Source organism: Staurois parvus, unplaced genomic scaffold (assembly GCF_062004578.1).
Source record: "Staurois parvus isolate SC_StPar_1 unplaced genomic scaffold, SC_StPar_1.0 ptg000026l, whole genome shotgun sequence".
NCBI lineage: Eukaryota > Metazoa > Chordata > Amphibia > Anura > Ranidae > Staurois > Staurois parvus.
Window position 1 is genome coordinate 1,952,858 of NW_028317822.1, and position 22,876 is coordinate 1,975,733.

At 42.4% G+C, this 22,876-nt stretch overlaps 1 long non-coding RNA gene across 1 annotated transcript in view; it reads right to left on the bottom strand.

The window, feature by feature from the left end:
* The window catches only part of LOC149471168 (uncharacterized), a 33,770-nt gene extending 17,245 nt beyond the window's left edge, over positions 1-16,525 (bottom strand). Inside the window, exons 1-2 of the long non-coding RNA XR_016307218.1 lie at positions 16,398-16,525; positions 13,073-13,131 (exon numbers count right to left, since the gene is read on the bottom strand). This is a non-coding gene — a long non-coding RNA (uncharacterized LOC149471168). The remainder of the gene's footprint in view (positions 1-13,072; positions 13,132-16,397) is intronic.
* Between the last annotated feature and the right edge of the window lie 6,351 nt (positions 16,526-22,876).

Genomic DNA, 22,876 nt, shown 5'->3' on the forward strand with positions numbered 1-22,876 from the left:
AGTGTGTTGGGGTTTAGGTGCTCCAATATAAAAAAAATGTAAGTGAAGAGGTCCAAAATGGAATCCCTTTATTTGTTAAAAGAACGTGTAACAAGCCTTTCTGGGAGACTCAAAATGGCCCCATGAGACTTGGAAATGCCTAGACTTCTTTCATAATCTTTTACCAAATAAAAAGATTTCCTTTTGGACCTCTTTACCACCAGGACATGGCTATCATTATTAGTGCCTTCGCACCTGTATTGGCAATTTTAGCTACTAACAATCCTCCCAGGCGGGTCCGTACAACTAGAACCACACCATTAGAGAAGCAGGGGAAGAGTTCACACTTTGGTAGCAGTGTGGTTTTAGGTGTAGTGATAAAGAGCAGATGTGAGATTGGGCAGAGGTGAAGGTGGCTGTAGACATTTACATCATAGGAGCATAGCAAAGCTCCATCAACTCTGAAGGATACAAAAGATACATATGACTAAGAAATAAATTATACTGTATATCTATGTCTATGTATTGAGCAAACACTTGAGGAAAGAAAAAAAAAATCAGACCACATTATTATTATTATACAGCATTTATATAGTGCCAACAGTTTGCTCAGCGCTTTACATTATAAAGGGAGACAATACAGTAACAATACAGTTCAATACAAGAGGGATTTGAGGGCCCTACTCCTTGGAGCTTACAATCTAGGAGACCACATCCCACAATGAATTCAGTTCAGACAACATCTAATGGCTACACATGATGCAGCTCAGTCAAAAAGTTAATCCTGGCCCAATGAAGATTGGAAACTTTGCTATGTGGAGTTGATCTGTTATAACTTTCAGCATGCAGGTATTGCTGCAGATTGTAATCAAGAAGCAAATCAGCAAGCAAACCTATCCTGACAGTAATTTTTATTCTAAGTGGAGTTCTCTTTTAAGGAAAATAACATTAAAACAGAATGTCACTCTCTCATTCAGCATTGACTTTTTTTTAAGCCTTATGCAGCTAGCCTTAGTAAATAGACAGGAAAATATATTATATTGTTAAACTTTTGTTAATTTTTTTTACATTTTCTCAGTTACTTCCAGGTTTCTGGCCTAGACAAACAATGTCATACATCCCAGGAATCTCCAGGAGGGGAGGAGGGGTTTTCTCAGCTAAGCACACCCTTCTGCCTGCCTGAGCTAAGGGCAGATGGATTCCAGGAAGTAGATGCTATATGAATCATCTGCCCTTACTCAAGATGGCCACAGCTAGAAATGCTAGGGGGGTGCTTTTCAAAGAGGTTTCTCAGCAAAATAAAGCATGGAGACATGAATGGATGGATGGGGGAGTTTGCTTTGAATATTAAAAATTTATTAAATAGCATTTTTGGTTTGCTATTTTTGAATACAGCGTAGTCCTGCTTTTACTTTAAACTGTTCTGATATTTGTATAAAATTGGATGTAACTGGTTAACACACACACAAAATCAGCTTTGTGTTGACATGTATCACTTGTAGAAAATGGTATGACAAGGTACACATCGGTACTAGAGTTCATATATATATATATATATATATATATATATATATGTATGGTGTGACATTTTAATTCCCCTAATGCCCGCGGTTTAGCTCTATGGTGGTGATTCACACAGCCATTTGCACTTGAGCATATTCTGACATGTTCTAACTTGCACTCTTCTGGGTCGCGGACCACTTGACTCGGAGTAGTGGAAGAAATAACACATGTGTGCGTTGCGCTGTTGGTGGAAACTGAATGACAGGAATCTGGAGCAATGGATTAGCATAAAATTTTGGGTGAAAATTGGAAAAAGTGCGAGGGAAACTTTAGGTCTGTTGCAACAGGCTTATGGTGGACAATCCTTAAAGATGTCAAGTGTTGAAAGTCATAGGTGGTTTAAGGAGGGGCGGTAAGATGTCCACGATGACACACGAAGTGGGCAGCCAAACAATGCAAAGGATGGATGCAAATGTGGAAAAATAAAAGGTTGTGGGACTCTGTTTATAGAAAAAGACTGGAACTCTACCCAACAAGTAGATTCTCCACCACAACAATGCTCCTGCACTTGATGCGCTAAATGTTTGCGAATTACTGGTCCAGAAATCCATTCTGAAACTTGATCAACCACCTTGTTCACCTGATTTATCACCCTGCAACTTTTGGCTGTTTCCAAAATTAAAAAATGCCTTAAAAGGATACAGATCTGATAAAATTAGTGAGCAGTATTCCAATCTTCAGGAATATTTCCAGCAGCGGCACGGTCATCTAGAAGTGCATCGCTTTACAATGTAAACAGAAGAAATGCAGTGCTAATTGAAAAGCATACAAATGTTAGAACTAAAAGTCCATATAAGTCCTCAAATGAATGAAACAAATTGCAAGAGAAGATTCTGATCCCATAAGCCGTGACCATACACCCCAAAAAATGAGCCCCGTACTGGACACTTTGACCATATAACACTGGTCAATGAACGCAGTGTGATAAGGAATCAGTATGGCAGATAATACTCAAATGAAATCTTCTCCCAGATATAGGATGGTTCCTCCGCTTTAAAGATCTCCAAAACTCACTCGCATGGTCAGTGTATTCTTTCACAGTGGAACTGCTTTGAAAGTGACAACAGCTGCTAGTGTATAGTTAAGCTAAATTTTGTTTCCATTCCAGGAATTAAATTGTCACACACACACACACATATATATATATATATATATATAAGATACCAGTATATACAGCTGCACAGGATTCTGGGAGTAACCTATGTCAGGCTTGAGCAAGGCAGCCTGCCGCGGCGATAAAATCTGTAACATTTGCCAGACCAGTGGGCCTCATCAATTAATCAGAACCAAATAATCACCACCTACATTAAAGAATAAAACATGAAAAGGACAGGGCACGGATTTAACTTATTCAGAGAGGACCGGCTCCCCGTTCCCTCCGAGTCTTGACATGTTAACTGGCTAGCAACTAATTAGATGTCAAAAATTCATAAGGGCTCTTTAATATTGCATAACGCTGCCGCAGACATTTCAATATGAGCGTTGTATACACAGAAGTCACTTGAACATTAAAACCCAGCAGGTGAACAAAATAAAAGTGATGCGCTGGGAAACAATGGCTCGTAAAAACCCCAGAGAAAGGAAGAATATACTTTCTTATTCAGAAAAGGTATCACCTTAATAAGAATTATGGGCGTACTGGTTTCACAGCCGTGTGCGGCATCGCTGGGAAGAAGGGGGATGATCTTGGCTTATCAAAGTGCCTGGCAGGTAAATAGTAATTTACTATGCATGCACAATGAATGCTACGCGGAGCCTTGACACAGGGTGATAATGAAAGACATTCTATTGTGGCATCTATCGAGGGAATTTTTTTTTTATCCTTTTTCTCTCCCCGTCTCTTCAGAGTCATGGAGAAGTGATGTATCTTGGCAGCTGCCTCCTGTTTTAAGCCATTTCACATAATATGAGGAGAACTGCAACTTTTTTGTGTATTAGGGAAGGCGTGTTACTTTTGTTGCCTTTCCCAGTGTGCTTTGCCTTACGTGAGCAACCAAATGAAGAATGGAAGTGGAAAGGGAAAAAAAAAAACAAATGAAAAAAAAAATTTCTGTAGTGTGAGTCATAGTTAATGTACTGAGCATCTTCATAGCTATTTTGCATTGGGAACAATGGTAATGGAGTGAAAGGTAGATCTTTACAAATAGAGGGAGGGTAGGAGGTGTAATACTGTAAAATGTAACTGAATTGAAGGTGCCATTATTCTAGAGCAGCCTTTCTCAACCTTTCAACCTAGAGCAACGCTTGAAATAACTATCCGATCTTAGGGAACCCTTTCTAAAAATGGCTCTATCTACAACTCATGATATATTAGTGTGATGATCAGTGGGAAGAATTCTCCTTACACTTGTCAGTGGGAAGAACTACCCCCGTACGAATAGCTAAAAAGATCACTGGTGTCAGTGGAAACGTATCTGAGAGGCAGAAATTGCTCATTGCTCAAGGAACCTCTAGTAACCTCTGAAGGAACTCTTGGGTTCCATGGAACCCTGATTGAGAAACCCTGCTCTAAAGAGAGTTAGAAAATGAGAGTGAGTGTGCAATTTGTTGAGAATGCAGGAAAACGTAAAGATGGGAGATATAGAGAAAGGAGTGAAGAGAGGCAAGAAAGAAAGAAGAGAGAAAGTGAGTGATGAGATGTGAAAAGTATAGCAAGAGGAGGATGGGAAAAGGAAGAGAAGGGAAGAGAGCAGAAGAAAAGAGAAGTGAGAAGAAAACAAAATTAAAGGAAAGACATAAATTGAGGAGTTCCAAGAGGACACAAGGAAAGAGAAAATAATAGAAGTGAGGAGAAACGAGGAGAGAGGATGGGAGGAAAGGTTGGAGCAGAGGAGGGGAAAAAGGGTGGAGAATAGAAGGGAGATTTGGAAGGGGAGGAGAGAGGAGAAGAGAGAAAGTGGTGGAGGTTAGAAAAATATGGACAGAAAAGAGAAGGGGGAAAAAAGAAGGAAGAGCTGTGAAGAGCAAAAAAGTAAATCACAGTAGAGCAGAGAAATTGTAGCCATGGACTTTAAAGGGCATATATATAATGACAGCACATCAAAGACTATAAAAGCATATAGATTATTTCTACAATTTAAAAAAAACAAACACATGTAACACCATGTCCATTATAGAGTTTACACACTTTTCCATCTAAAAATTCACATGTAGGTTCAACACGTTTCAAAAGATCGAACATCTTCAGGAGCACATGCAAATAAAATCAATATAATGGAACACAATTGTTTAAAGTCAAGGAAATGCATGGTCTACTGGGACAAGATTAGTGTAAAATATAATTTCCAAAAAGGGGCCACAAAGGAACGATAAAAGGCTGAAGGACATCAAATCCTCACGCAGGGAACCTGCCAAACGCTTACAGCCAATCATATAATGTAACAACATATCCAGCATGTGCAAGCAACATCCTACAGAACAGGACAGAAAAGGAGAAGGGGTAAAGGCAAGGGGGAAGAGCAAAGACAACTAGAGGAGAGTAGATCAGAGGAAAGAGAAAGAGGAGACTTTAACCTCCCTAGCGGTCTGATTATGTCCATATTTCTGTGCTCAAAGCGGCACATTTTTTTGCATGGAAATATGTATTTTTTTTATTGTAGGCCTGTAATTTTTAGGAATAACTCACTGAAATCTGTCCGAACAAGAGTCTAGTAAACATCCCGGGTATATTAAAATATGAAACACAAAATCATAAATTATAATTTAATAAATAATCATAAACAATATTAATATAATAATACATTTAATTCAATAATATAATCAAACCAAAAACACTGAAATTTGAAATACAGCGCCAAGTTCACACATCACTGAGCAAAGTCGCAGATTCGTTTTCAGTGTCTGATGACGAATTTTCCCCACGAATCATTATCACTCAATTCTGCAAGTGGTTCTGATTTACTATCGCTGTTCTCTAGCCGGTCTAAATCTGCTTTTGACCTAAAGGGAAGCTTTTTGGACACCATGGACGTTTCTCAGTTTCCAGGCAGAAAGAACAGTAAAAATGCAGGCAGGGCGCCGGACAAAGCACTCGGGACAAAATGTATGTGAAATGGTTTGATACAGTAATGTTATAGTATGTGATTTTAGTGAATTTTGTGAATATCACTTTTTGTCATTTTCAAATTTCCTGCCGTTCCGTCCCCCGTACGTCCTGACGCTCGCAGGGGACGGAACCCAAATGACAGATGCCGGCATCCGCCAGAGACCAATACAGGGGACACTGCAGGAGGGACATCGCAGGAGCGCAGGACAAGGTAAGTGATCGAGGGATCCCGGAGCAGCACCACATGGTAAGCCCGAGTGTAGCTCTGGGTTACCGCTTGTGGTGCTGAAACTTTACCCCGAGCTGCACTCGGGAATACCTCCAGGGAGGCTACAGGAGGTCAAAAATCGAGACGGCTGAAAACAAAGGGAAAAGATTAGAGTAGAAGAGGAGAGGAGACTATAACGCAGGTCAGAAAGAAAGAGGGTTGAAAACAATGGGAGGAGAGGAGAAAAATAGAAGGCAGGAAAGAGGAAAGGGGGTCGGGGGGGAGGGAGTAGAGCCACGGAGGAGAGTAGAAGAGGATACGGGAGAAAGGGGAACAAAAGATGAAGAGGAAAGAGGAGGTTTGAAGACAGTTACAGACAGACAGAGAATAAGAAGGTAAGATGGAAATCCATAAGGCATACAGAGATACTATAGGGTCTTCTGTTGTGCTGATGCTAATCCAGTGTTGGATGTACTCCTTGGGGAACTTCCCATCAGGAGGTAATGCTGTTGCTCATAATATATGACTTTGAGTCAAAGCAAAGAATAAATAAAATTTTAAACTTTTAATTTTTTCTTTTTAATAATGTTAAAAACATAATGTGTTGCTTGAAAAAAGATTTTAGGTAAAAAAGAGTGATAGTAATATATATAGTATGCCAGGCCGAAGATGTATGTCAAAAGGAGATTCAGAGACCCACAGCAGCTTGTAGTTTGTAGCTGACCTCTATAAAAGTGTACATAATTTAATACTGTTAAGAAATTCTATTCTAGTTTAAAATTCCCATGACCTGGATAAGAACTGACACCTTTCCCAAATTCTGAGCTACCCTATTGGTCATTGAGGCCACCTATAACAATAATAAACGTAAAAATAGATTGAGAGGTGAGAAGCAGACAAACTTAAAGTTTACAAGATTTTCTTGTCAGATGCCTATATTTCTGGATCTATATATATATATTTTTTTTTTTTTACTGACTGTACCCTCTGCTTATGTTTTTTTCCTCCTCATATGCTCAGTTTAAATTGCCAGGGTTGACATATTTACTTTAATGAGCATCTTCTTTAAGTCAATGGTGTCCCTTCTTATTGTGGTGAATTACATACTGCAATGTTACTAACTCTGGCTGGTCTTTGTGCTTTTTTCCGATTTATTCCTATGCCAGGACACATCGGAAGTTACCATGGCCAATTCCTATTCATGCCCAGCAATACAGACACATTCCACTCCATTATTATTCAGTGGGCTCACTGTAAAAATATTTAATGTTGCTGTCAGGAAGCCAAATCATGATGTTACTTTGATCCTTTCTGATTAGTTGACTTTTAATATTTGCTTTAAGGTGTGCTAAGAAGAAGGTGCCGTCCAGACTTGCCAGCTGGGTGGGGAGCCTCGCAAACCATAACCTCATCAATGGACCTTTGTTATTATTGTCCTTTAAGACTGAAATTCTCTGTTTCCTGAAACCATGGAAGAAGAAAAAAGAATGCATCAAACCAAGGGTCGACAGATGTTTAAAAGTTAATTGAGGGAAGAAGAATCTTGTCTCCGTTCACAATATCACATTGTAACAGTTGTGCTAGAAAGAATTAAAGGGCAACCCCAGACACGCAGCCAATGCAAACAGGAAACATGGATATAGACATAACCTTTCCCCTTAGATGTATCCAAATTTCAGCCTCTAGTTGTTGATAAATAGGTATGCCAATTTCTGTAGGATTCCCCTTTTCATGCCATTACTGTCCTGAAAATGCTTAACTTAAATCATCTAAATAATGATGAGAAGGTAGCATGAGCTCAGTATGTTTAAAGTGATATTAAACCCATAATTATCAACTACTTTCAGCAGCTGATTTAATCACTTAGTGATGTAGCCAGGTGCTGGGTTGGCAGCAATATGGAGAACGCATTGGGGGTTATTTACTAAAACTGGAGAGTGAAAAATCTGGTGCAACTCTGAATAGAAATAATCAGCTTTCAGGATTTGTCAAAGCTTAACTGAGAGTAAACTAAAGTAAACTAAAGTTAGAAGCTGATTGTCTACCATGCACAACTGCACAAGATTCCGAGTGCACCAGTTTTAGTAAATCTTCCCCCTTGCCTTTTACTCTTCTCTCCTTCTACTGAGATACTGGTATTATGCTTCACTATATACCTCTGGCCAGCAGGGGGAGGGCTAAAGCCAAGCAAGCCTTTAGATTTTCAAAGCAGAGCGCTGAGAAACCTGGGAGTTATAGTTTGAGATGGAAGCCATATATTGAGACAAATGGACTCCTTATACTACAGATCCTAATAGGCACTGTGCAGTAGAATGAGAGGGGAGATGACTTTTATTAAACTGCCCAGGAAAGTTCTTCCTCTTGACACTGAGCATGTGTGAGATGAGAACACCTCTGTATGAATATTCACCTGCCAGTGGATTAAACCAGCGGAGATCCAAGCCTGTGACTGGGAATGAGGACATTCAGGGGCAGAGCAGCACCGCTCACATCGGAGCACCTGAACCGCTGCCAAAGGGAGACTTCAGCATCCACTCACCCTCTGTTTCCAACCCCCCCTTCTACAGAGAGATATCACCACAGCATCTCGGGAATTGGTGAGTTGGCTTTTTGGCAATTACTGATACTGCTAGCAGGGAATAAGCAACTAAGAACAGAGTACCAAGTATACTCAATCCATACCACACCCATACTGCACTTTGTACCGCACTTCAAGACATAGACTGCATTTATACCAACCCTGTGCCACATTATGCCAAATTGTCAGGGATCCGGGTATGACCAGAGATGTGTGGACTGACACAGGGAAACGCAGGCTTCAAGTATGGTGTAAAACAATATAATTTATTAAGACCATACAGTACACCCAAACACACAGTGCAAAAACCAAACCTCCAACAGATCACAATATGTGCGGGAACACAAGCGTAGTTAGGCAGGCCGGATCGGTAACTATCGGGCAGACAAGGTACAAAGGAGCAGGCAGGAGAGTGGTCAGGAATAGCCAGGGTCGGTGCAGGCAGAGTTCTAGCAGAGTCAAGATCAGGCAGGAATATCAGGCAGGAAGCAGACAGGATGCAGGTACAGGGGCTCATGGGAACAAACACCAAGGCCTGGTCCTGCTTAAATACACCTCCTGCAATCAGCCTCAGGTGATGGCTTGACTGCAGGAGTGAGATTCTGGCTGCCGAGAGCACCCGCTGGCCAGCACTGGTACTGCAGCCCACAAGGCAGGTGAGCCCCAGCACTACCTGTGGTGAGTCCATTCCTGACACAAATCTTTACCGCATCTGAACCACATCTACCTTGTACTGTGCCGAGACTATACAGTACCTATACTGTACCTATACAGCATGCAGGTTAACTGGGACTGTAATTAAGTGCACCAACACTGTTAAAAGGCCCCAATGTTAGCTAGCAGAAGAGCATTTCTGATTACTGCCCCTTATTCTGTAAGTTCCCTTTGTTCCCCTGCCCCCTCCTCTACCATTCTCTTTTCTTTTAGACAGTGCATACCCAGTCAGTCTAGGAATATAATTGTCGCCATGAATATGCTCTGGCAGTATAGTTCCAGCACTTGGTAGATTAAACTTTACTTCTGCTCACTGATGCACCTTGCTATTGTTTACATTGATCTGGATGCCAAATGTCATCATTTTATGTCTAGTACTTACTGTTAATCACTTGTGTGCTAAATTGTGTCATTCACATTGATAATCTATTTTATGCTTGCCTAGTTACCAACCATATTGGGGGACAATATAATAAGTTTGCCTTTACTACCAGGTTTGGTGCCTGTAATAATTTCAGTGATTTCCTGTGATATTGTATGTTTGTTCACTCAACCTGGTGTGTTAGAGAGGTTGAGATTCTTAAGAAGGTCAAGGCAAAGAACGGAGGACCCATTCTAATCAGTGGCTCCTAGAGTGTAAAAGGTATACCTATACTGTAGCAACATATCTATTATAAGGCAGTGTTGGTACTTTTGTAGTGTATTGTAATATGAGGTATATCTTCAACAAGAACTCAAATCGGACACTTCCGAATAGATGAATTAAGGTATTTTCCTTATAAACCATCCTGGTATTTTATGGTACAGTAGAAAAAACCTCAACAGTATAAACTAGTAACTTAGTATATGCAGCTTCCCAGTCTTTGCAGAAGCAACATACTATAGTATCAGCCAAAGATATCTTTTTAACTCAGATTAGTTTTAGAATCACTAGCAGCTTTTCAGCTAACTAAAGGCAAAACGTTGTTTTCATTTTGAATAGAGTAAGTGTAACTCCCTTAGGGTTATTCCCCATTCAGTTTTTTTTTTCTTGCCATCTGTGTCCCATTGGAGAGATTTCCTTTCCTTTCCTGTCCCATATCCAAAACAGGAAGTTAGAGAGAATCTATCCAAGGTCAGGGAATCCTTGATTGTCACCAGAACTAGTGTCCTCACTGGAAGATTTCCCCACTATTCCTGTTCTGGTGACAACCCAAGATTTCTTTCATGTTCACTCTCAATGATAACGGTAAGCATGAGAAATAGAAAGGGTGAGTCTACTTAATGAGGGCACAAACAGCAATAAAACCTTAGCAGGGGCTTTATTCCCTCTCAACTCTATCCAAAACAACAAGAAAAAGTTTGTAATGTGTATGCTACCCTATGTTTTTTTTCTATGTGTGTTCACATATGTGTGTTTTATAAATCATAGTCTTTGTCATTGTCATGTACTTCTTCTATTTGATGTTCCTAGTTAATCCTTCCAGTCACCTTTATTCCATGTTCTAAACTGACCACACAAAGCACCCAAGTTGATCTGGGTTAGTGTGGTCAGTTGTCATCCTTTGACTGGCCATTCTGAAGTACAGGACACTGTTCAGACAAGTCTACACAGTGTGCAGATAGAAAGAGACAGTCTACACTGTGTGCAGGGAGGAAGAGGCAGTCTACACTCTGCAGGAAGAGGAGACACACTGCTCTGGGGGCAGCTGATCCTGTCCTAGGAGGATGATCCAGGGCTGACAGCACAGCTCATCCAGCAATCCCTTGCAGCAGCAGCAGCAGCAGCCCTGGGTGTCAGCAAGAAAGATGAGCAAAACTGTCTGTGCCAGAACCCTGATGACCACCAGTGTTCCCCGGATATTATTACATGCACATTAATATTGCGCTTCCAGTGAGTGCAAGCATATTTCAATCCCTTACCACTGAAGTCACGAGCACGGAAATTTGACGCATCACTTTATGGACTGCTTATATCTCAAGATATCTCTAATTGTCATCTAATTTATTGCAATTTTATACAGTTGCAATTTTATACATTTGCCATTTTATTTATCACTTAGTGTGATACTGTTCACTTATTTATCATCCATTCACTTTTTATCTCGTCATCCACTGACAACACTTTTGTTACACTTTTTTAGCGCATTTATTTGAGCCTTACCTTATGCACTTGTCACTTTCTCATCATTTTCAGTTAAGCGCTGCATTTTATGTTACTAGTTTACTGTTCAGGCAAACAGCATGACTGTATTGGGTAGTTTGTTTAGCCACCACACCCCTTGACCAATCACAGCCTGCCTCTGGCACACACCCCCTCCCAATCACAGCCTGGCTCTGGTACACAACCCCTCCCAATCACAGCCTGCCTCTGGTACACACCCCCTCACAAGCACAGCCTGCCTCTGGTACACACCCCCTCCCAATCACAGCCTGCCTCTGGTACACAACCCCTCCAAATCACGGCCTGCCTCTGGTACACACACCCTCCCAATCACAGACTGCCTCTGGTACACACCCCCTCACAAGCACAGCCTGCCTCCTGGTACACACCCCCTCCCAATCACAGCCTGCCTCTGGTACACACCCCCTCACAAGCACAGCCTGCCTCTGGTACACAACCCCTCCAAATCACGGCCTGCCTCTGGTACACACCCCCTCACAAGCACAGCCTGCCTCCTGGTACACACCCCCTCCCAATCACAGCCTGCCTCTGGTACACACACCCTCACAAGCACAGCCTGCCTCCTGGTACACACCCCCTCCCAATCACAGCCTGCCTCTGGTACACACCCCCTCACAAGCACAGCCTGCCTCTGGTACACACCCCCTCCCAATCACAGCCTGCCTCTGGTACACAACCCTTCCAAATCACAGCCTGCCTCTGGTACACACTCCCTCCCAATCAAAGCCTGCCTCTGGTACACACCCCCTCCCAATTTAAGCCTGCCTCTGGTACACACCCCCTCCCAATCACAGCCTGCCTCTGGTACACACCCCCTCCCAATCACAGACTGCCTCTGGTACACACCCCCTCCAAAGCACAGCCTGCCTCTGGTACACACCCCCTCCCAATTTAAGCCTGCCTCAGGTACACACCCCCTCCCAATCAAAGCCTGCCTCTGGTACACACCCCCTCCCAATCACAGCCTGCCTCTGGTACACACCCCCTCCCAATCAAAGCCTGCCTCTGGTACACACCCCCTCCAAATCACAGCCTGCCTCTGGTACAGACCCCCTCCAAATCACAGCCTGCCGCTGGTCCACACCCCCTCCCAAGCACAGCCTGTCTTTAGAACACGAAAATAAGTATGTAAACAGCGCAATAATGTACAAAAATAAAAATAAAATGTATGAGCAGCAAGCACCAAAGAGGATATCCTCTCCAATAAACAATTCAATAATAAGTGTTGGTCTAATGCATACGTGCACTAACATCTAAAGCAACCAGACAATGTGATATTACAAATAAATAGCATACAATATGTAAAATACAGACAGTTATTTATATGAACAAATAATCTCATTAAAGTGAAAAATGAACCACATAATCCAGTGAATAAAGCATCCCAATGAAGAAAGCAAAAGAAAATGGTCCAAAAGTGAAAGCTATTTGACAGTCCCCTTAAAGGTGAACATTTCAAAATCATTATCTTCTTGTTATCACCAGTGTCACCCAACACCACCTTGAGAGCAAATTGCAGGCTTACCATATACACTGACCCCCCTATTCAGAGTGGTCAATAAACACTTTGGCCAATAAAGCAAAAAGGAGATCCTCCACATTAATCCAGGCATTGGTAAATCAAACCACTCTTCAGATGGATGGCGAATACAAGGTGTACATATATGATCACATAAAAACAAAAAATACACCACTCATAGTGCAGATAGGTTAAGACACCATTTAATAGGCAAGAACCACACATACAAGCATAAAAAACATAAAATTCTCAGTATAATCACCAAACAGCATAAAAAATCCAAATTTCTACTAAAATCTTACGTGATTATGTCACAGAGAAGGCTCTGTCCGACGTGTTTCGTCATACCAGACATCTGGGGCTAGGAGAGACAAAACACAGAAGTTGTTCTGGGTTAGTGTGGTCAGTTGTCATCCTTTGGCTGGCCATTCTGAAGTACAGGACACTGTGCAGACACACAGCAGGACTGTAGTTTGTTCAGCCATCATACCCGCTGACCAATCACAATCTGCCTCTGGCACACCTCCCCAAGCACAGCCTGCCTCTTGAACACGCCCTCTGCTCAAGCACAGCCTGTATCTTGCCTCGGGCTGAACAGACTATGGAATACAGGCACACAGTGTATCTGCGCAGTGTCCTGTAACCCTGCCCTCATTATCAAGAAGAAGAGATGCATGGTCACATGACAGAACAAAAGCAGTTATGGTACTACATAGTTAAAACTGTATTAACATTGTATGTTCACAATGACTTTAAGTCCCTTTAAGCCCTGGTTCACATTGATGTCAATTGTCATTTTGTTCAAATCGCATGCAATGATCAGCAATGGAACTGTCCAATTAGAAAACCAGTTCCTGCACTACTTTTGCTGATTTGGGGTATGACTTGCATAAACATCTGTGCATGAAGTCGCACAGATGTCTATGAAGTCACACTTTAGGTCGCACCGCCATCCAACTTTGAAATTTCTTTCACTTGCACTTGAAGTCGCACGATTTTAAAGTTGATCAAGTGTGGACCAGGGCTTAAACAGATCCACAGCAATCTGGCATTAGTGAGGGAGGAAGGATCCCAGTTAGGCCACTGAGGGCTGCTAGTGGCCCAGCAACTCTAGACTTTGGGGATTTTTCCAGAGTTAGTTCACCTTTTATTGTCCATTTTCCAAAAAACAGCAACAGTTTCAAAAAATCTCCATGGGTGATACTTTAAAAGCCTGCACAGGTTACTAGTTTAGAATTACACATATGTGGTGCAGGAGCTACATGCACGTTTTTTTAACACTACTTTTTTTTATTGAACTCTATAGTTATTACAAGGGATGAACAACATACTTTGTGGTAGCAATGGCTGTGACAGTATGAAGAGATCTGGGGTCTATTAGACCCCATATCTCTCTTCTGGCCTCCAAAGTAACTGGTCAAATCAAGATCAGTTTGATCAGATGCTTTTAACCTCCCTGGCGGTATTCCCGAGTGTAGTTCGGGGTAAAGTTTAAGCACCACAAGCGGTAACCCGGAGCTACACTCGGGAATACCCTGCAGTGTTGCTCCGGGATCATTTCTTCACTTACCTTGTCCTGCGCTCCCGCGATGTCCCTCCTGCAGCGTCCCCGGCAATGTCCTCCGGCTGATGCCGGCATCTGTCTTCTGGGTTCCGTCCCCTGCGAGCGTCGGGACATACGGGGGACAGAACGGCGGGAAATTTGAAAATGACAAAAAGTGACATTCACTAAATACACTAAAATCACATAGTAAAACATTACTGTATCAAACCATTTCACATACATTTTGTCCCGAGTGCTTTGTCCTGTGCCCTGCCTGCATTTTTACTGTTCTTTCTGCCTGGAAACTTAGAAAAGTCCATGGCGTCCAAAAAGTGTCCCTTTAGGTCAAAAGCAGTTTTAGACCGGCTTTAGAACAGCGATAGTAAATCAGAACCACTTGCAGAATTGAGTGATAATGATTTGTGGGGGAAATTTGTCATCAGACACTGAAAACGATTTTGAGACTTTGCTCAGTAATGTGCGAACTTGGTGCTATATTTCAAATTTCAGTGTTTTTGGTTTGATTATATTATTGAATGAAATTTATTATTATTATATTATTATTTTTTATGATTATTTATTAAATTATAATTTATGATTTTGTGTTTCAAGTTTTATCCTACCCGGGATGTTTACTGGACTCTTGTTCAGACAGATTTCAGTGAGTTATTCCTAAAAATTACAGGCCTACAATAAAAAAATACATATTTCCATGCAAAAAAATGTACCGCTTTGAGCACAGAAATATGGACATAATCAGACCACTAGGGAGGTTAAACAAACTGAAACCGGAAATGACAAAATCCTGGTTTTTACCTTTCATGTAAAAGTGACTGTATAGCCACTTGGATCACTTTTACATGAAAGCCTATCACATGCTCTAAAAAGTGAGTGGGAGTGATATCACCACTCCCACCTGAGGGTGTATATATATGTACAGCAGATGGGACATGGTTAAAGGTGAACTAACCCTTTAAATTCATTATTTCTGTATACTCATTAATGGCAATCTATATAAATGTATACAAAAATAGCAAATTATGCCCTATACCCCATGTTGAATGTCACTGATGCCCAGGTATCGGATCACAGCTGCATACATGGCGCCAATTCTCAGTCCAGTCCACTGACCTCCATCTCTCCCTGCCAAACTCTTTTGTAGGTGCAGCGTGTTGTGGTAGTGGCAGGAAGCACACAGAGTCCCATCTTGCAGTAAATGATATATTGCAGAACTTGTAAAGCAATTCAACAGCTTGGAGGGGGGAAGCACACCCGAATGGGAAACTTACAACAGTTTAAGCAGAAAGTCGGTGTTGTGTAGGCCTGAGCTGATGACAGCACCTGTTCAGGAGAGTGGAGTGTGCCCTGGCTGGTCCAACCCAAAGGGGAGATGAAGACAAAGGCCCTAAGCTTTCCCTATTGCTCAGTATCCTCTCCCTGTCCCTGACAAATGGGTACTCTGTCCCCATGTTAGCTACATTGCAAATGCGCTCCAAAACCTGGCAACAGTAACATAAAAAGACTCTGCATGACCCAAGATGGCCACCAGGGTCACCTGTATCCAGCCTAGCTAACCGGAACGCTGCCTCAGGGGACCGAGAGAAACATAGAGAAATCCAGTTTCTGTTGACTTCCTCCCCCAGCTGCATTGCCACTCCCGACGAGCACCACCTGCAGTGGACCTAGTTTCAATTGACTTCCTCCTCCAGCTGTATTGCCGTTTTGGTTGAGCACCACCTGCAGGGAGAAAGTAGGCTGCATATGCCTACAAAACAGTTTTCCAAAAAAAGCAGCACATGCCCCCAATTATAACCTTGGCATCTAACCAACAATATGGCTGTGCCAATCAGCTGCCAGAATCATACAACACAGAGAAAACAAGAAACCCCATAAATATGATATGATTAGGCTTAACTAATAATATAGCAATAAAAGGAACAGTCAAAGTATGCATGAAACATTAATACTAACAAACAAAAAACACACATACTGTACGTATTCCTACTACACTATGAAAAAGTTGGTGGAAATATGAAAATTACACTAAAACCTTTATTGCTAGGAGAACCCAATGTGGTGCCTACCTGCTTTCCTTCTTCACAGCACTTTGCCTTCTAGATAATTGCAGGTGCTCTTGAATTTCTCCAGTAACATTTGGAAAATTGACTTCATTTTGTTGTGAGCAGAAAAGCTTTGAGGTATGAATTATTCTAGCCAGGTAACCTGAGGAAATCTCCTCAACCGTATCATTTACAAGGCAATCTTCTATAGAATTTGGCAGCGAATGCTTTCATTTACATATTATATTAAACATTCCAAAAATAAATACACCTTTCACACTCTTTCTGGGCTGAAGAGATATTGCATATCTTAATGTAGCACTACTAGTTGTGAAGTGTATATAAAGAGGGTTTAAACTTTCGGAGAGAGAATTACACAAACTCTACACCATGTGACCATTCCCAGTTGATCAGCAGGAATGTACCACTTGAAACCCATCAATAGTGTTTTTTCTCTCTTGTTTTGGACTGATTTTCTACATAGCCAACATAGGATGAAGATTAGGGTGGAAGGGGATACCAATGGTGGCACACAGGCAACCAAACACCATGTGGATAACTGTCACACACATTCCCAGAATAAAATATTCAGCCTGATAACCTGACGGTCATTCTAATCTGGCCAGAGCCTCATTGTTATTCCTGAACATTGGTGGGCTATTTTATTGTATACCAATACTGACCACTCAAATATGGGGGAATTCTTCCTTCTGTTGACCACCCATATAAACGGGCGCTCATCTTTCTGTTGACTATACATACACTACACTACACTGTGTGCACAATTGTTAGGCAAGTGAGTATTTTGACCAAATCGTCATTTTTATGCATATTGGTAAACGCTAAGCTATATAAACTTGAATGCTTTTTGGATTTAAGCATATCAGGGGATATGTGTATTTATGTATTGAGGAAGGGGGTGGCTTAAGGAAATCGATATTCTATATCAAAGTGTGCATAATTATTAGACAGATTCTTTCCTCAGGCAAAATGGGCCAAAATAGAGATTTAACAGACTCTGAAAAGTCAAAAATTGTAAACAGTCTTTCAGAGGGATGCAGCACTCTTGAAATTGCTAAGATATTGGGGCGTGATCACAGAACCATCAAACGTTTTGTTGCAAATAGTCAACAGGGTCACCAGAAACGTGTTGAGAAAAAAAAAGAAGCAAATTTACGGCCAAAGATTTGAGAAGAATCAAACATGAAGCTTCCAGGAACCCATTATCCTCCAGTGTTGTCATATTCCAGAAATGAAACCTACCTGGAGTGCCCAGAAGTACAAGGTGTTCAGTGCTCAGAGATGTGGCCAAGGTAAGGAAGGTTAAAACCCGACCACCACTGAACAAGACACATAAGTTAAAACCTCAAGACTGGGCCAAGAAATATCTGAAGACAGATTAATCAAAGGTTTTATGGACTGATGAGATGAGAGTGATTCTTGACGGACCAGATGGATGGGCCTGTGGCTGGATCAGTAATGGGCACAGAGCTCCACTTCGACTCAGATGTCAGCTAGGTGCGTTTATGGTATGGGCTGGTATTATTACAGGGATCATTACTGATCCACGCTTGCACACTGAGCTTAGCGATAGCTTTATGGGTTGGTGGCTGCCTTCAGGCTTTCTGCTGGGCTGGCTCCTTCCCTGCTGCTCAAGCTGTCCCTCCTAGTAGATGGTGGCACAATGGAGGTCCTCTCTTCCAGCACCTGCCCGTAGGTGGGCCCCTTCCCTGGGCCCCCACCCAGGCTCCACACTCCAGCCTCCTACTCCATCTTCCATCCGACACACACTGACTCACTTCCTGCTGAGCAGGTCCAATTACATCTAAGGGCGGTCCTGACCCCATGTGACCTGGCTGACTCATACCCAAGCTGACTCTTGCCCAGGTTTCTGTTTAGTCTCTGCCTAATAAAACCTAGCTAGCTCCCCCTGACTAACTAGAGGGGCACTACACATGCACGCGTCAATGAGTTTTATACACAATGCAGATTCCTGCACAGAAAAAGTCTGCACATGATACTAGTGTTGTGGTGTGAACAGAACACATAGAGAACAATTGATTTTGTTGTGCCTTTGCAGAAAGCATGCAGAAAGACTGAGGTCTCTGCACCATGGTGTGAACAAGCACTTAAGGAAAGCCTAAATTAGAAAACCAATGCAGCCACTACCTATAAGGAAGCTTCAATATATTACATTTTTGTTCTTGAGTTTAGATTTTCTTTTCAATATTTATATTGGCATTTTATAAACGCAAAGCCAACAATGTGTTTAGATGTGCTTTAATGGCACCAGCATTCTAACCATTTACTGAAACTCCAGAAAACACAAATGCAGGTTTGTTTCCCACTGTGAAAGAAAAGACAATAGACTTTGTTCTCAGACTAATCAAATGAGTTGAGATAAGTGGAGACACACACGTGTAGCTGATGCATTTAGCATGCTGCCTCCAGGGGTCACAGAAGCGGCGTGACAGAATGAGTTGACCCCGGCTGGATGTACATAGCATGAAAGGAGTGGAGTTTTCCCTCTACAGGTTGCACAATGCCACTTTGATTCTGCCAGCCAGGGTCACAGATGGCTGTTTGTGACAAGCATGGCCAGCTCCCAGGCTTCGGTACTGTTGCCCTCTGGTATCTTTTTCCTGGTCAGGACGCCCCCCCTGCAAGAAGTGGACTCTGCGCTTGCTTTCCATCCCGTTGCACAGCCCAACGAAGTTGGCAGAGGGCCCTTTGACAGGACGTGGCTGTAAGGGAGGCCCACTTGTTCCACTTCATCTCTCACAATCATAGTAACTGCAGAGAGTGAACACCACCCGGAGCAACTGAACATTTTAAAAAGATGAGAGTGGATTTGTTCAGTAAGGAATAGCTGCGACAGACTGATCTCTCCTCTAGAACTGGGCAAAGAAATTTCTCTTAAATCATCCCATGTCTTCCGTTAACATATGATGGATTCAAGCCATTATTTCAATTAGCTTTGTGCACAAGTCATCGCTGGAGTCCTGAAAGGCCTGGAACAGCTGCGGGCATAACTATCCATAGACACTTCTCTGGACTAGAAGGAAATATCGGTCTCCCCTCTAAAGGGGGGACCTGCTGCTTGTAAAGCTCACTTCTTAACATGAAACTAAACTGTATCTGAGCACTACAAACTGAAAACGCTGTTTGATTAATTTTTATTATTCAAAGCAATTGCACCCATAATTTATTTAGTTGAGAAATCACCTTGAAAAAACACCCACTAGCATTTCCAGCCACAGCCATCTTGAGTAAGGGCAGATGATTCATGTAGCATTTACTTGCTTGAATCCATCTGCCCATAGCTCAGGCATGCAGACAGGAGGGTGTGCTTAAATGAGAAATCCCCTCCCCAAATGAGAAAAAAAAATATACTGTATGCCCATGAAGACTCCTGGGATTTATGGCATTACTTTGGTCTGGGCCAGAAACGAGGAAGCAACTGAAGAAATGCCCCAAAAAAGGAGTAAAACAAGTAAATATAATACACTTTACCATCTATTTACTAGCATAACGCATTAAAATAGTTAATGTTGATTGACAGAGTTTAGTTCAGTCTTAAGGTTAAGTTAACCATAGTGGCTGGGGGAAGGTAGTACTTTTACTTAAGTGGTACTTTTACTACTTCCCCCTCTCCCTTCCCTGACTTCCCACATATACACTATATTGCCAAAAGTATTTGGACACATGCCCTTACACGCACATGAACTTTATTGACATCCCAGTCTTAGTCCGTAGGGTTCAATATTGAGTTGGCCCCGCCCTTTGCAGCTATAACAGCTTGAAGTCTTCTGGGAAGGCCGTCCACAAAGTTTAGGAGTGTGTCTATGGGAAGGTTTGACCATTCTTCCAGAAGCGCATTTGTCAGGTCAGGCCCTGATGTCAGACTGGCTCGCAGTCCCCACTCTAATTCATCCCAAAGGTGTTCTATCGGGTTAAGATCAGGATTCTCTACACGCCAGTCAAGCTCCTCCACCCCTAACTGGCTAATCCATGTCTTTATGGACCTTGCTTTGTGCACTGGTGCGCAGTCATGTTTGAACAGGAAGGGGCCATCCCCAAACTCTTCCCACAACGGTGGGAGCATGAATTTTTCCAAAATGTCTTGGTATGCTGAAGCCTTAAGAGTTTCCTTCACTGGAACTAGGGGGCCAAGCCCAACCACTGAGAAACAACCCCACACCATAATCCCCCCTCCACCAAACTTTACACTTTGCACAGTGCAGTCAGGCAAGTACAGTTCAACTGGCAACCGCCAAACCCAGACAAATCCATTGGATTACCAGACAGAGAAGTGTGATTGATCACTCCAGAGAACACGTCTCCACTGCTCTAGAGTCCAGTGATGGCATGCTTTACACCACTGCATCCGATGCTTTTCAATGCACTGAGTGATGTAAGGCTTGGATGCAGCTGCTTGGCCATGGAAACCCATTCCATGAAGCTCTCTATGCACTGTTGTTGTGCTAATATGAAGGCCACATGAAGTTTGGAGCTATTTGGCTATTGACTCTGCAGACAGTTGGTAAATTCTGCGCACTGTGCGCTTCAGCATGCGTTGACCCTTCTCTGTCATTTTACGTGGCCTACCACTTGGTGGCTGAGTTGCTGTTGTTCCCAGTTGCTTCCACTTTGTTATAATACCACTAACAGTTGACCATGGAATAATTTGTAGCAAGGAAATGTCACGGATGGACTTATTGCACAGGTGGCCACCTATCACGGGACCACGCTTAGAGTCACTGAGCTCCTGAGAGCGACCCATTCTTTCACAAGTGTTTGTAGAAGCAGTCTGTATGTCTAGGTTATTGATTGTATACACCTGTGGCCATGAAGGTGATTGGAACATCTGAATCCAATGATTTGAAGCGGTGTCCGAATACGTTTGGCAATATAGTGTACATGGGCATGGCAGTGATGCTTCACATTGCAGCAGGGGAATTTTAACCAACTATAAAGCTTGCCCACTGAAACCAATGGAAGCATGCTGTAACCATTTGTCAAAGGCGGCTATGATGATTGTGTCATTGTAGTTGGAACAGACTTCCAGCAAAGGTAGGTCCATTTCACACGGGGCGGACCTTTCAACGGATCCACTTGCTTAGCAGGGGATCTGTCTGCTGCTCTCCAGTAAGCAAGCAGATGACAGGTCTATGTCCTCCAATAGGAGGCTGGGTGATGTCCCTCCAGCCTGAGTGATGTAGACACCTGAAGAAGGACTCTGTTGGAAGTAAACAGAATAAGGCAGAAAGCTCGGAGTTGGAGCCTTACCTGACCACAGCTTCAGGTAAGTAAAAAAAAAGATTTGATTTTTATTTCAATTTCAACAATTGGAACAGGGTGCTAGAGGGTGAAGCCCAGAGAAGGGCTTTAATAAAAGCCAACTTGTAAAATATTTTAAAGATTTAAAATTAAAGACCTGACTAAAGCTGCTTGAAAACACTAGAGAAAGGCTAGTCATGGGACCCTTCATGCCAAACTTGTATGTTTTTGCCTATGGAGGGGGCAGGATCACTGCAGATAACAACCTGTCTGGTGGGAAAATCCACCCTAGCCAATCAACTTTGTCAATATGATGCATGTTTCTCCCACCCTCCCTTCTCTAACCCTCTCCTCCCCCCCCCCTTGTAATTTCTTTACTTGCTTCCTTTTATCTATTTTTACTTTTTGTCGAGATACAGTGTCAACATATATCAGAATGGTATTTACTTCTTAATTTTTACAGTCATGGGAAAGGTTTCAGGGTCTTTGAAGGCAATGCTGGTTGGGAAAATCTGGAGTTGGGCCAATCTCAGGTTTTGTGTCCCTTCCCAAAATAGGTCACATTGACTTTAGAACTAAGTCAAGAGAGCTGTAATCTCCCTGTCCAATGAAAGTTCCAACTGAGGCTCTGTCATTGGACAAGGGAATGGTATATGGCAGGTCTTAGTCCTGGAGACAAAAGCACATAGAAGTCTTCTGCGTGATATCACTGCCATAAACAGAAATTGCTGTCTACTTTTTTATTATTAGAACCTCTAATAAGTAAGTATACTACACCCTTATTGGGCCAAATTATGTTGTGTTAGGAACCTCATGTCAGTTGTCAGAAAGATCATGCTCATTTTCATGTGCAAAAGCATAAACATGCACGTTTTCGGGCAACAGAATCTATTTCAGCGCATAATGCATGCATGTGAACACACAGGCATGTCCATCACAGATACTGCTGTCTTGTGGACTGTTTAAACTAGAGCTCCACATGGGGTCATTGCTGGAGCTTGTATCTTTGTTATCCCTGATCCTGAAATCTGCTTGACTCAGCTTTTGTCTGACCTGCCTCTGGATTACCCTGCCTTGTCAAGTCTCCTGCCTACCTGTGTCACCAACTTCAGCCTGGACTGTTGTCCAAGATTCTGCCAATTAATTCTGTACCTCATTGACTGCACATTGTCAACTTCTACCCATCTCTGACCTTGATCCTGCTCGTGATTTGGTGCCTTCCT